Below are 15,918 nucleotides of genomic sequence, written 5' to 3' on the forward strand. Positions count from 1 at the left end.
AATCTTCTTGTGGTAAATGAAAAAAAGGAAATATATATATAAAATGTGTTTGGTTTGATATTTTTCATCCTAAATGGGTCCTAAAGTAGTTCACACACACAAAAAAATGTAATTTACTAAAGATTTTAGTAAACACCAAATAAAACAATGTTATTGTTGGTTATGGAATATTTTGCCCACAATCAATGGTTTAAAAGTAAAACAATCCTAATGATAGATGTGTGTCTTGGCAAAATCACAGCAACTGAAGTCTACTTGTGAATTACAGTGATGTTTTTATCAGCTGTCTGGACTCTCGTTCTGACGGCACCCATTCACTAGAGGATCCTTCAGTGAGCAACAGATGTACTGAAATGTTTAATTTCTCCAAAACTGTTATGGTTGAGTGAGTCGGTGTTTACACAACACCGTTTTCAACTTAAAATGGATACATTTTAATGCATTGTTGCCGTTTTGGGACTTTCAAAGTGCATGTGTTTTATTGTCTCTGTATAAACTCACAAAATTGCAAGTTTTGAAAATGATGTCAATCGCATACGTGTTCAGTCTGTGTATATACAGTATGTGTGTGTGTGTGTGTGTGTGTGAAACATTTGGACAACGTTGTTTTCTGTATGCAAAATTCTTCAAAAGCAAAAAGAAAGAAAAAAAATCCTGTTTTTGGTGCATCATGTTGTGTTAACTTACCTGAAGAAATAAAATCATCTGCATGTCGTGTGGCCTGAGAGTGAGTACATTTTCAGCACATTTCCATTATGAAGTGAACTGTCCAAGTACTCTTAGGGCCACTGTAAATACTCCAGCCATGAAGAATTGAGACTTATCTCCAGAGCTCATTCTCATTAGTCATGGCTTCAGTAATCTGCCTTATCCAAAGAGCTAAATGTCATCTCACTGATGTTGTGGTTTTTCTTTGGCATTACTGAACTTGGCAATTTATTTTACATTCTGTTACAATTTAAGTTTGTTGATGTTTCATCATTCTGATTTAAATTTCTTTTCCACGTATACCACATAGCAGAGTTTGATCAAAACAAACAGCTGGTAATCACAATCATACTCATTTGCAAAGAATATTAGAACTCTTTTAACTGTGCGAAAGGAGAAATAAACAACATGCTGCAGCTGTCTGCTTTGAGCGTTTCCTGGGTTTGAGTATTATTTAATTGAGGCAGCTCAAGTGGTAGCGGTGTTGTTGTGTGTGTGTGTGTGTGTTGAAAGTGAATACTGGCTCAGAGGATATAAGGCATTGGTGCTATCAGGGCAGATGGCAGAACGATGAGCAGAGGTTCTGCTGGGTTCCTTGGAAACAGGAAGTCCTGCTGATTGACTACAGCCTTGGGAGTTCAGAGGGCACAGACTGTGTGTGTGTGTGTGTGTGTGGCATTTCTGTTGTGTGTTTTTGTGAGGATTAAGCAGGTAGCAACATAAACTGTTGAAATACTTCCCATGCACAAAACAAATGTTTTTATTTATTTTATTTATTAAAAGTACATTAGAATTGTATACAACACTTTTCATTGCTGTGCATTAGTACTGTATGAAAACATTTGTCCCGCACATCAAGATAAGAAAGTCTGCAGACCATCATGATTTCATGTCAGAGTCAATATAATTATTTTATTGTTATTACATTAACTACAGAAAAGTCTAGTTTATCTAGCTGGGTAAGTTTCTGTAATTTTCTTTTCTTTTTCTTTTTTAAACAATATTTCCACTAAAATGTCAGTAAGATCATTTGAATTATTTATAACATAGCAACATTAGTTCAGGTTCTAAAATGTAGTAATGTCTCCCTAAGAACTTAATTATATTTGGTTAGAATTTATGTAATTTTAGAAAACTTCCACCACATAGTATCCGGGTTTGATCTTTAACTTTTTATGACATTGCAATGTTGGTTAAGACTGTCACTGAAGGCTGACAGTCATGCATATGCTCTGGAACTGAGTAATATCGCGTCCGCATCGCAGGCTTTTGCGATTAGCAAATCGGAACGTCTCAAATCGCGATTTCGATTAGATTTTTTAACTGTTCGCGTCTCCAATAAGCATTAATCCACAAATGACTTAAGCTGTTAATTTTTTTAATGTGGCTGACACTCCCTCTGAGTTCAAACAAACCAATATCCCAGAGTAATCCATTTACTCAAACAGTACACTGACTGAACTGCTGTGAAGAGAGAACTGAAGATGAACACCAAGCTGAGCCAGATAACAAACAACAGACCTTTTAGTAATGTCTTACAGGGTTGGAACGACATAAAGGTGAGTAATTAATGACAGAATTTTCATTTTTGGGTGAACTATGCCTTTAATACAGGGCTATCAGTTGATAACACCATGATACTTTTGTTGTACAGGCTTGATGTGGTACTAAATTAGTAACATATTCATGTTCCGGGGGCTGGTGGATATTTATTTATATATTTATTTACCTACTTACTTTTTTCTTACTTGCATACAGTAAATACTTATGTATTTATTCAGCCACTGCTAACCTAATTCAGTGTTCTGATCAAAACACACATACACCTACACACTCACACACACACACACACACACACACACAAGGCTCATGCTTTATATCTTTTAGCACTTGCTGAAGAATGTTGAAGGTCATGATGACAGATAGAGTCACATAATTTCTCTGAGTAATGCTTCCTGCTGCAGCTGATTCAAACTGAGCAGCGTGTCAAATCACGCTGTTTTCTAACAGACTGGCCTATTGTGCATGTCATCACTTTGGAATTCTGAATGCAAGCGGCATGGGAATCTCTGGGATAATGATTCATTTTGAATTCACTTTCCTTCAGGCAAAAGTCTTGGTCTGTGGAATATGTTGCTTAATTCTTGATGTGCACTTCCTGATGTTATATCGCTCATTTTCAGATCATAGTAAAATTATAGTCTGTTATTGAAATATTTGACTTCACAGTAGTTAACTTGTGATGCATTTTGAAACTCGATTCATCCCTTTCCCAGGAAATGATGACATTTGTGTTTGTATTTATTATTATATTTTTTTTTTTATGAGATTTTTACAGCTGAGATTTTGTTATATTTTCCCACCTCAGGCCGAAAGAAGCAGGGCTGTAACCAGGAGAGATAAAGGGATATAATCTTGACTGCACATTTTTTGGTAGACAGAAGTTATAAGAGTGTAAAAGTCTTATTTGTGCCATTTCATTCTTCTGGTTTAATAACCAAAAAGGAACCATGAAACAGATCTGTTCAATCTGAGCTGCGATTGATGAGAAGAACAGCAACAGATGCATCTACATCTTTTGAATGCTAGTCTCTAAGCACATCCACATCTTATGAAGCTCTTTCTCTGCATTTTAGCTGGACAATATGTAAAAATATGATGTAATACAGTTATATAGTATGAACTAATAAAAACAATTAGATTTCTTGATTTTATGTATTTGTTTTTAGCATTTTATATTTAGATAAATTATTTTCTATATGTATATTTTATATTTTGTACAGTATATATTTTAGCTTGATTTATATTACATTGTTATTCTGTCATTCTTTATTATGTTTGTCCATTTGTTCATTCTATCATTCACGCTATCTCATGGGTAGTTTTATAGCCGTCTGTGATAGCTTTGTTGTCCTCTAGTTTATAAAATGATGCCATGCTGATCTCCATCCATCCATCCATCCCATGTTGTCATATTTAATTGATCAAATAGTCTAATACCAGCATGATTTTTCTAGTTAATTAAATCAGCAGCAACTCAGACACAAGTGAATTGCTGTGAATGAGTCTTGCTGTAGAAAGATGAGACTGATAATAATTACCCAAGTGAAATGTCTGCCGAGGTCTTGGTACAGAGATGACAGTGTGTTTTTCAGGATGTAGCCCAAAATAGCCTAATTTCTAAAAGGGTCAAGTGAGACAACACTAAATTGAGTCGTAAAAGAAAGCTACTTTTGTTGGAGTGCACAAAGCATCCTCTATCTCGCTCCTCTCATCCTACTTACTCCTCCTTCCTGTCCTCATTTGGCAGTGGCCCTTGAGTACCCACAAGGCTTTAGTTCAGACATCAGGCACTTAAGCCTGAATAATGTGTGGCTTGTATCATCTCTGTCACGCCCCATGTGTGCTCTTTTTGTCTCCGACAAGAAAATCAGTTTTGTATAGAAAGGATGTTGCAGAATGGAAAGATCCTCCAGGGTCAAACTATTTTAATAAACCGGAGGAAGAGCATGAGAGGACATAAAAGGGACAAAAATTCAAATCATCACTACTACAACAATTCCGAAGTCCTCATGAAAAAGAATATTTTTTAATTTTATTTCATACCCAGCTTAGGTTAAGTTTTAATAATAAATGTTCCAATGAAGGTCTTTAAAGCAATGCCATAGAAGAACCATTTTTAGTTACCCAAAGAACCTTTCAGTGAACAGTTCCGAAAAGAATTTTTTTTTTACTTAGTGTGAGGAGTGATTCAATAACTGAAGAGCCTTTTCCTGTTTAAAGAACCTTTTTTTGCATTCAAAAGGTTCGATGGATGTTAAAGGTTCTTCATGGAACTGTCAATGCCAATAAAGAACCTTCATTTTTAAGAATGCAAAAGCTATATTTTGAAACATAGTAGCTTTTTTTCAAGATGGTTTAAGGTAGTAGCTATTCATTATCTGATCCATGCTCGGCATTAGCTGGTTGACCTCAAGATTACTTTTTTCAGAATATTTGTTTTGGATGAAACGTGTTCCATTACCCAGCAATTAAGGCAAAAATACACATCATACATAAAATCCCAAGGTCTCAAACATGCAACATTATGTGCCAATAGAGCTCTGCAAGGAATTATTCCTAGTTAATTGATTGCAATTTTGTTTTCGGTCGTCTCAAGTGTTTTTTGTTTTTTTTTGTCTGAAATAAACAAATAACCAAATAAATGCCAGAAACAAGATCTGTAGGCCACACAAGATTATGTTTTATTCTACAACATAAAATTCATCCACAATTTTGTACTTGTGATTTTAAGGTTTTTTACTTGTCTTAAAACAAGTAACTTAACAAGTGGCTAAATGCTCCTACAGAGGTTGTCAGGTCAGTCAGCCAAATAAAATTACTGTGCGTAATGAAATTGTAATTTTTTATAGAAATACTTTTATCCTAATTCCCTTATGTTACAACACACTCAATGCATTGCACTGTTTTCTTGAGTGATGGTGGTGCAATCTCATATTCATTCATTTATTGTGACCTCTGTGTGCTCTCTTTGCCTAAATAAATCCAACAGCTCTGAACACAGGGTGCAGATGAGAGATTGTCTTTCCATGTTTGCCTAGACCATCAGAAAAGCAGTAATATTTTTTAAGGCAACAAAGGAAGAAATATTCATCCATGCACTTTCTTTGGAGGAGCCGATGAGGAGAGTCAAACTGCAATGACAAAACGATAACAGTAGGCGCCTGAGTAATTATTGCATCAAAGATCCTGAAATGTTTAGCTTTGAAGGCCACAGTGTGTGTTCTAACACTTTCATACTTATTATGATTGGAGGCAGGGGCGTAAATTTTGTCTAACATTAAATTTGGTCTAGCATAAAATTTCTCAAGAGCCAATTTTGAAGGGGACATAAATAATCCAGCTAAAATTGTACTTGTAAGCATATGTATACACAGAGGAAAGCCGTGCTACTATTAGTGCAGCAGGGAGACCGTGCCACATTAGACAATGTCAAGCTGTTGTGGTCGCAGCGTGACAACGCTCGTGTCCGTTGAAGACCTTACTATCTGTCACAGTGTTGCCAAGACCACGGTTTTCCCGTGGAATCAGGCTTCTTTTTCACTATTGCCGCAGGCTGTTTTCCATGTTAAAGCGACCCCAATAATGTTATTTTAGCACCCGAAACACTATTTTTACCGCGGGACCCCACTGGAAATGCGGTTAGTTTGGGCTTGGGGTAGTTTTGGGTAGCAATTGTGCAGGGTTTTGTTGTGAACACTTGGCAACCCTTTCTGTCAAGCAAGTAACGTTAACCTGGCTGACTCATCGAAAAATACATTGGCATCATGTATTAAAGATAAAATAATCACTTCACCCGATGTTTAAGTGAATAAAAATAGCTGACAGCCTTACTTACTGAAGTTTCAAAACAATTGCCATCTTTCTCACCAGTTTGTGTGTGTGTAGGTGAAGTAAAAGAGCAAAGTAGGCATTTGCACCGAATGACTACGAGGCAAGGGAGTGAGAGACTAAACTTTCTAAACTTGAAATGCGCCTTTGGCCCGTTTGTGTTGTTTTACTACTTATACAATTATTTTAAGTATAAAGGGGGGACAATCCTAAAATGGGGGGGGGGGTTCTGTCCCCCCTGGGATTTACACCTATGATTGGAAGTTGGAGGCATTCACTTTTTGAGAGCATTCATAAATACAGTAGTGACCATAAAAACTTTGATAACTTCACAGTAAGAATGAAACAGGGATTTTGATATTCCACATTATGACATTATCCAGTAAAAGATCTTTTGTTCTGTCACTCTGTAAAAACCGATTTAACACTTCATTTAATTCTTTGAGTTATTCGTAGAACATATCATGTTGTAAAACCCCCCTTATCAATCCTGCCAAACAAAAGAGCCTGTAAATTCAAATAAACAGACAAAAGCGAAGCAGCGTAAATTCACCAGACCAGTCTGACATGGTCTTGGAGCTTTTAGAGAGTGAATACATTGAATTCTTGGCTTATGTGTGGCTCATATGACTCAGGTGGTCTCAGACAGGCCATGGGGCGATTTACAAGCCAAGCTTCCTGGAAATGTCTGCGATGCTAACAGCAGGAAAGGAATGATGGCCATTTTGAGGTTTACACCACCACTAGTAGACAATTTAATCCAGTAAAATATGCGAAATAAAACCTAGAACAATAAAAGGTTACACAGCCAGGAAAGAAAGAAAGAAAGAAAGATAGAAAGGATGAAGTGATGGAGGATTTGGCAATCCTTCAGCAATTACACAATTTACTGTTACAGTTAAAACTGTGATGCTGCTCAAATTGCTTGCAGATGAACATAGCCTCTGTGATGTCTTTCATTAAATGTAGAGCTGCTGATTAAAGAGACCCCACCCAGAGAACGGCAGGAGGCCAAATCCCATGCCTGAGCTGGAGGGATGAGACGCTGGGGAATAAAACAGCTCCTCGAGCCACCGCTTTTTTTGTAACGGTGTAATCCATTTTTCTAGGGAATGCGCTAAATCTGGCTCTGAACTCAGTATAAGTCATTGCAGATGCTAAAAACCTGATTTACAATACCTGAAGTCATTCTTTCTGTGCTGCTTGGAAAGTCACACCTCGTGATACACTTAAATAGACTTGATCCACTGACTTTAAATCATTTCAAATGCTCTAGATTTTGTCAATAATCTGTTATCTATATATTTTTTTCTATACTTGTTCGATTTTATATACATTTTTGGCAAATTGGTGCTGAATTATAAATCCCGGTCCAAACATGCTGTCAGTTACCACAAAAATGGTTTCAAATAATTTGTAAAACCAGGTATAAAAATTTACAGCAGTGAAAAAAAAAAAATGTAGGACAAGATATTCAGAAATGTGCACCTCATATTTATATTAATTCCTTCATCAAAAGCATGTACTGTAAAGTTGTCAAAATGGCCTTTTTAGTTACAAAATGAAATTCTGCTTATTCATTAGCAACATATTCCTGTGAGGGAATTTTTCTTCACGTAAACATATAATGCACAAAGTTAACATTTTACATGGATACGGCAGGTATGGATATACAGATAGTTGGATAATTTTGCTGATGTTTCACACAAATTCAGGTTATTGAGTTAATTTTATAGTCTCATGTTAATAACCTACCTTTAAGGGTGTAACGGTTCACAAAATTCATGGTTTCGGTACGGTACGGTTCGGTAAGTTTTAGATATGGGGATGGGGGTTATTGGTTACATCCCTATGTTGGAAATATTTATGTTTTAGACCATGGTTATCCCACAAGCAACATGCAAACTTTGCGCAAGATTTATGCCATTGAATGTCTTAATATTGCCAATAATTGATTTTTTTTGACAATATCTCTATCGTCGATACTAGATCATTGTCTTTTCTAATAAAATAAGAATGTAATGGGCCTACGTTCATTTGAAATGGCAAATCCTTTTAATATTGCTAATAATTTTTTTATTTTTTTTTTACAATATCTCCATAGTCGACACAAGATCATTGTCTTTCGACACAACCCAGTAAGAAGAGGTTATCGTGGGGTTTTTCACAAGTGTGTGGCCTGCGTGCCCATCCTCTAGGCGCAATACATTGTCACCATCTTTTTTGAGTGCAGTGGCACTGAGAAAATTGTTTCACATATTTTAATTATTTTTTATTTTTGTAATGTAATAGGATAATTCAAATGAATCGTTCGCTTTGTAATGCATACTGAACCGAAAGCCTCATACCGAACGGTTCAATACAAATGTGTATCGTTACACCCCTACCTACAATTTATTGAAGCATCATGTATTGCGATATTTATTCCAGTGCAATGCATTGTGCGATAGACTTACGTAAATTTATGCAAGCTTGTTTTTATCATCTGTAGTATGCCACACATGCTGTTGATGGAGCTTAAAGGGATAGTTCACGCAAAAAATGAAATATTCTGTCATTAATTTCTCACCCTTATGTCATTCCAAACCTGAAAGACCTTCATTCATCTTTGGAACACATATTAAGATATTTTTTGATGAATACCGAATGCTTTCTGACCCTGCATAGACAGCAACATCAAGACTGACAGGTTCAAGGCCCAAAAAGGTAGCAAGGAGATTGTTAAAATAGTCCATGTGACATCAGTGGTTCAATCATAATGTTATGAAGCTGTGAGAATACTTTTTGTATGCAAAGAGAGCAAAAATAAGGATTTTATTCAACAATTCTTCAACGCAATTCAACGCATCAGTCTCTGTCGCCATTCACCAGGACACATGCGTGTGGATTCCTCCACAATGCATGTAGGTTCTACATCAGAGCGCTTGCTCCTGCGTCAGCAGCACCATGCGTGTGCATCACGGTACTCTCATGAATGGCAGCAGAGACTGACGTAGAAGAGAAGAATTCTAGATTTTTTTTTTCTCTTTTGGCACAAAATGTATTATTGTTGCTTCATAAAATTACGGTTGGTCTACTTATATCATGTGGACTATTCTGACAATGTTCGTACCTTTCTGGGCCATGAAGGTAGTAGTTGCATTGCTGTCTGTGCAGGGTCAGAATCTCGGATTTCATCTTAGAAATTCTTGCGACGTTGAAAATAAAAAATTTATTTTGGGGAATACTTGTCAGTTTAACAGTTTATATTTAGCTGAAATCGAAAACAATTAACCGGTTAATTCACCCCAAAATTTAAATTGTCATTAAAGGGATAGTTCACCCAGTTCATTTACTCACCCTCATGTCATTCCAAACCTGTATGGGTTGCTTTCTTATTTTGAACATAAAATAAGATATTTTGAAGATTGCGCTGGTAATCAAACAGTTGGTGGTTGCCACTGACTTCCATAGTAGGGGGAAAAAATAATATGGCAATGGCAACCACCAACCAAAACATATCTTCTTTTATGTTCAACATAAGAAAGCAACTTTGTAAAGTTTGTATAGACATGAGGGTGAGTAAATGATGACAGAATTTTCATTTTTGGGTGAACTATCCCTTTAACTCACCCTCATCATTCTGAATCCATAAAAATTGTGTTCATATTCAAGACACAAAAACCTGAGAGATTTCTATCCCTCCACTGAAACTCCACACAACTAAAACTTTAACACTTCATAAAGACGTCATGAAACCATATCCATACTAGCTTGGCACGCAAGATCAAACCTCATTGTTTCCTGCATGTCAAGCAAGTACAGTTGAACTTCTGACTAAATTAAATATGTTCATCATATATAGTGATTGTGTCTCTTTAGAAGACTTTTTAAATCATATTGATTACTTTTAATGTACTTTTTAAAGGTGCAGAAATTTCAGTGGAATGGACTTTAAACAAAGTGACTGAAATTTCTCAGAATTCATAAAAAATATGATATTGATATATGTTCTAAAGATGAACAAAGGTCTCATGGGTTTGGAGTGACTTGGAATGTAAGGGTGAGTAATTAATGACAGATTTGGGTAAACTATCCCTTTAAGATTCACACATCATGTCTTTATCAACTGTCTAAAATGTAATACTTAATTGGGAATGTTTTATATCACTTTTCATGTTTGTTACTAAAATTTAATTAGTCATTAAACAGACATAAAATCATTTTTAAAGGACGTACATTTGAACAGAGCACGACTTTAGTGGAGCACTTGACTGAGGCTTGTAAAATCCAGCATTCTGGGGTGATTTATTCAGAATCAGTCCTTTGGCAGCGGGGCCTCTGCTCTAACAAAAGCCAGATCTGAATCCTCACAATGAAGTGGGTCCCCTGGTGCTGTGATCGTTTGTCCAAAGGTGACATAAGGGGTTGGAGTACGGCCAGAGTTCCTGATGTAAGTGTGTGTGTGTGTGTGTCAGGATAATCGTGAAGCAGATCCCTGAAGGCTAGCTTCATTTTTCACTCTGTCATTTAAGCCACGTTAACGTCAAGCAGAACAAGGAAGAGTTGAAGGTGTGCTCTCTCTCAGAGAGAGAACTCTGTCATCGTAGGACCATTGAGGGGGTCAGACTCTCCTGTAAAAATAAACACAGATGCATACTGGCAGGACTCTTCTAGAAAGCATTCATCACTCCTCTCTGCAGGTGTCCATCTGCGGGTGTCAATGAAAGCTGATTTACCATATTCATAATCATCTATCAGTACAGTGACGTAACATCATACCACAAAACAGAGACTGCTGGGCCTGTGTGGTGTGAAATAATTGTGTGTTTTGTTTTAGCTTTGAATCACATTGGGGGACCATGTTAATACAATGGTACATTTAAGGAAAAGAAAATTGACTGAAATAAAAAATAAAGCATCTCTCGAACCACAAAAATATAACTTCTTACATTATAAAAAGTCATCTAGTGGGACAGCTTGACTCATATTTAAAACAGTGTCATTTTGTTAAATGTTAAATAAGTGTCATATTGTTAAATGTTATTTGTTCAGTGCCAATCCCAGCCTGGTCTAAAAACTGAAACTGTTGTTGGTGCACTTTACACTTTACACTTTCTTTCTTTTTAACAGATTATAACTTTTTTCCACTGGTGTAGTTCAGTATTAAAGTCGTATATCAGTCTAAATGTATCAGCAATGTCTTGTTTTCATGACTAAACTAACGTCTGGAGCAGAGGTTAAAATATATCATTTAATTTGTTTTATTTTATGTTTTGTTTTATGGTTTTATGCAGACACATGCTGAGAAAGAGTCAAAGTTCCCACGTTATATTTTTCCTTGTTGTTTCTTTTTGTGTGTGCTTTGGATGTACATTGATTCAGAATCATCCCCAGGGGAAAACCTGAGCTTATTTTGGAAAACCCTCATTTTACCAGACGAGAGTGTGGTAATATGTATCAGAATGAAAAAAAAAAAATAGATGAAACTTTGTTCCATGCACTTTTACTCCCTTCAGTTTTTACAAAGTGGACTTTATTTTCACATAAGCTCATCTGACTTCACTTTAAGAGGGTCACATGGGTAAAACAGAAAAGATTGGACAGTGACCTTGATGAAATGAACCTTATGAGCATATTATCAGATTTTTTCCATTCAAGCTGAGGCAGGGGAATAATTTTCAGAGAAACATGTATTATGGAGCCCTAGGTGTTGCAAGCAACCCCCTGGACTATAAATCGTCATCTTGCTGCTCTGGCGTCTTGTTATTTTTACAATGAACCAAAGAGTGATGCAAAGAGAGCTTGAATGCAGTTTGATGACCCCTACTAAACTCCAACTCTAATGAGGCCTGAATTAAGTCACTCACTCGTTGCTTCATTCACTTCATAGATTTGGCCGTAAATCAGCTGAGGTTATTTTAGTGTCTGTTTTTCTATGTGGATGTGCATTTAAAGGTTTTATGTTATGACTAATATAGCCTGTGGGGATTCAACGCAGGTTAATTAACCTATTATCTAAAGTGAAATTGTTCCCAGTTGTTTATGCAACCAATTCCTGTCAGATAATGAAAAGCAACACTGACCTTATGCATGCTGTTAATTATTTCTTATGTAGGAACGGCCTATGTGATATAGTTCAGCTAGCTTGTTATCAGCTTCGTTTAACAGGCAACACATGCAATTAATTGCGCAATATGGTTCTGCTTTGACTTTGCCATCATTCATATATCATTTGTTTTCATACAGGACCTTAGACCTGTTTCCTGGAATTGGTTCGGCTTTAACCTGACATTGTTTTGAAATCCCCTGTAATGAAGCATATCCAATTGTAGTGCTGGCAACATCTTGCTCTTGTTGGATAATAGCTCCTCTCAAAGTCTGGAAGCAGAGGCCCTGGTACAGTTAAAAGGAATCTCAATCTTTTGAACCCTAGTTTAGTGCACTCATACAGGCACTGGAAGCCTTTATGTGGTGGCCTGTGGTAATGTTACACAGCTGTGTGTCGTTTTTGTTTCTCTTACGAAGATCCAGGACACAGTCAAAAGCCTTTGTGACAAAAAGTTCAGTCATGGTAGGGGGGCACTTAGTTGTTCTTTGTTTCGACACAGCAGAGATCAGAATGATGGAATTAAGCTCGTTAGACACACTGATTTCAGCTTCACTCATCCGGCTTCAATTAGGCCATGACAAAGGCAGCCAGTTTTTCCCTTTTTTGGTCTATAAAACATATTTTTCTATGATTAGGTAAATGTGTTGAATAAACCTATGAATTCCATTAATTCAATATTATATGAGTCTAAGGGCCGTTACATAGTCAACGCGAGAAACGCGAGCAAGCAACGCGAGCGACGCGCTCCCTTTCATAGTCTAAACAGTGAACGCAAGCGTCACGGGCGATGCGTGTATGCAATACACCGTTCACACAACAGGGGGTAGTAGAGTCGGGTCGCGTGACATTCAGATCACAATGGCAACTGAAGAGGAGTGTATTCTGTTGCTGATGAACTATCGTATAAATGTGGATGAATACGTATAAGTTCGCATAATTTTTCCTCTTCGCCCGCCATTGTATTCAAACCTTCTTCTTCTGTAAACACAATATACTTGAATTAATGTACAATACTTGCAATGTCGCCCCCACCGACAACGCATAGTATTGCGTGCATTGGCGCGTCACGTATCAAAAACTAGGACGACACATTTGGCTACGCACTGACGCATAATGGCGGCCAAAGCATAACGATGCGTAGCCTCGGGGACGTGTATGCGTACAGATGCGTTGACTATGAAACGGCCCTAAAAGGATTCTAAAATCTAAAATGCTTAGATTTTTAATAGTGTCTGCTGTATGTTACTAATGGATGTTTCACTGTCTATGAAAATGTGTGCATGCTACAATCTGTGGCGAATGTCTGAGCAGTAAATTCTTCATCAAATTTAGTATGATAGTGTGGGAACTTGCAGTGTGCCTGGCAGACCGAACACTACAGTGTCTGTGAAAGCATACTGGATCTCTTGCCAGCCGTGACTGATGCAGGACAAAACAAACTCCTCAGAAAGCAGTTTGCAAAATCTTGCCCCCAGCAGAGAGCATGGAAAACCAGTGGAGGTCTCGACACAAGCCAGACCTTCTCTGGCCACCCTGCTCTGCTTCTGGGATGCAATGGCTTACCACCACCAAAGTAGTTCCAAATAAATATGTGTAATATTCAAGGGCCTTATGGGTCTTGATTGTGTATAAAAAAATCTATTCGAACTATTAGAAACATGTTTAATAGGAATGAGTGAACTATTCTGTCAATATCTCAGTGTTTCACCTTGTCTTTGTTTGCCAACAGATTGATTTCTATAGTTATTAGTTACATGAAGAAGCCATGTGTGAACACAAATGTGCTTGTGTGTAAATTCCTCTTCCCATTGAGTGGTTGTTAAACTCTGAGCTCACAGGGATTACATGGTGACTGTGAACGCTGCTCTGTCAGGAAGTTCCCACTGCTTTCACTATCAGGGCGGAAAATGCATGTTTGTCAGAGATCCTAAACCTGGCATTGATTTCTCTGCCTCAGCCCTGGCTCCAGCTCAGCCATTTTATCTGTATCCTCTCCTTGCCATCCATAATCACACAGATTAGGAGACAAGCAAATGCCAAAGCAGTCTGATTTGTTGTATGTGAACCTGTTTTCACAGTATGCCCTATGACTAATTGGTGAGTCTGTCTCTCAAAACAGTCTTTTTGTTCATGGTATTATGTCTGCTCACCGCCATCGTAACTGGTCTGACTGTGTTTATCCAAGAAGTCTCAACCCAGACAATCTGCTTAGTGCTGTAACCATTCAGAGCAAGAGATCAAAGTGCATGGATAACTTTGGTTCATTGTCTTGACAGGAACTTATTCAGCTGACCAGTTATCGTTCCCAGTAGTTCCCAGAAGCAGTGGTCTGAACGCCAGAAAATACAAGTTTTTCCAAAGTATGGTCATCAAATGTGGGTAACGCAAGCTTAGGTCTTCGGGCTGCTGCTTTTTCTAATGCTTAAGGTGCAGAAGTCAATACTGTACGATTTATTGTCCAGTTTCTCTGGCATCGTATCGTCCTCCAAGTGTCAGAAGCCAAAGTCTGGTTAAGGCAAATCTATTTACCTGGTGGTCAGTTATTACCCTTTTCAATGGATAGGTAATACAATGTCCAAAGTTAAAATTGGACTATATGTTGTTCCCTAAGGGGTACAGCAGTTGGTCACTGGAGTTGTCAGGTACGGAAAGGTACACTTTTGTACGTTATTTAACCACAAAGTGTGTATACTAGAACAAAGATGGGATGTAGCCAATGCACCAAAATTTGGTCTGAAACTTTTTACAAAAGCCTTCTTCAAGGAATTAAACAAGAAATCTTAAACACTTCATAGCATAAACTTTTTCATAAGCGTCCCAACAGAGGAGGCCTTTTTTTTTTTCTCTGTATCGAGTTTCATGTTCTCCTTGTGTCTGTGTTGGCTCCCATCCGTGTGCTCCAGTTCCTCGGATGTTGGGATAAGTTGCGGAGTCATATGACAAACAGTTTGGAAAATGGGTGGATTTATTTTTTGGCCCAATATGTTAAGATTTTTTTTTTACGTTTCTGCCAATATATAATGTCCCTGCTAAAGTGTTACTGCAACAACCAACTCTAATGTCTGTAGCAGAGAGGCTTTTCAGAGCAAAGCTCCAAAAAAGATGACAGAAAATATTTTAGCACCTTCAGCTAAAAGACTACCCCCAATGCGATCAAGGCAGCCTCACTACCGTTTACTGTGTTAAAGGCTGGGCCTGCAACACAACCACTGCAACCCTTGGATCCTGTTTGACGGACTTAAACTCAGCCTCAGGCCCAGCAAGCCATCGAAGCCTTCGCAAAAGCAGGAGCTCTGGATTTGGTTTCCAACCCCGCAAGCCTGGGACTCAGCTTCCTGCCCCTGGAGCCCCAGAGACTGCAGGGGCTCAGGCTAGAAAAAGAGAGGTATGTTCAGCCAATATCCTCATCAGGACAAGTGCTTTGATGATGGGTTTCAGTGGCTGTGAGCACACAAAACAGCCCAGGAATAACACGCTGTAAAGCAAGACTGATTGAGACTGGGCATCTGCTGCTGAATCTTTAAAGGATAGTTCAGTAAAAAAAAAAAAAAAAAAGGAAACTCACCCTCAAGTTGTTCCAAACCTATGTGACTTACTTCCTTCTGTCAATGTTTCATTTAGTTATTTTTTTTCATATAGTGAAGTCTGAGGGGTCCACAGTGGGGTTTGGACCAAACAGTTATTCTAAATAGCTGTAAAATTCTGTCATTAATTACTCACCCTCATGT

This window comes from Carassius auratus, chromosome 20 (genome assembly GCF_003368295.1).
Source record: "Carassius auratus strain Wakin chromosome 20, ASM336829v1, whole genome shotgun sequence".
NCBI classification, from domain to species: Eukaryota; Metazoa; Chordata; class Actinopteri; order Cypriniformes; family Cyprinidae; genus Carassius; species Carassius auratus.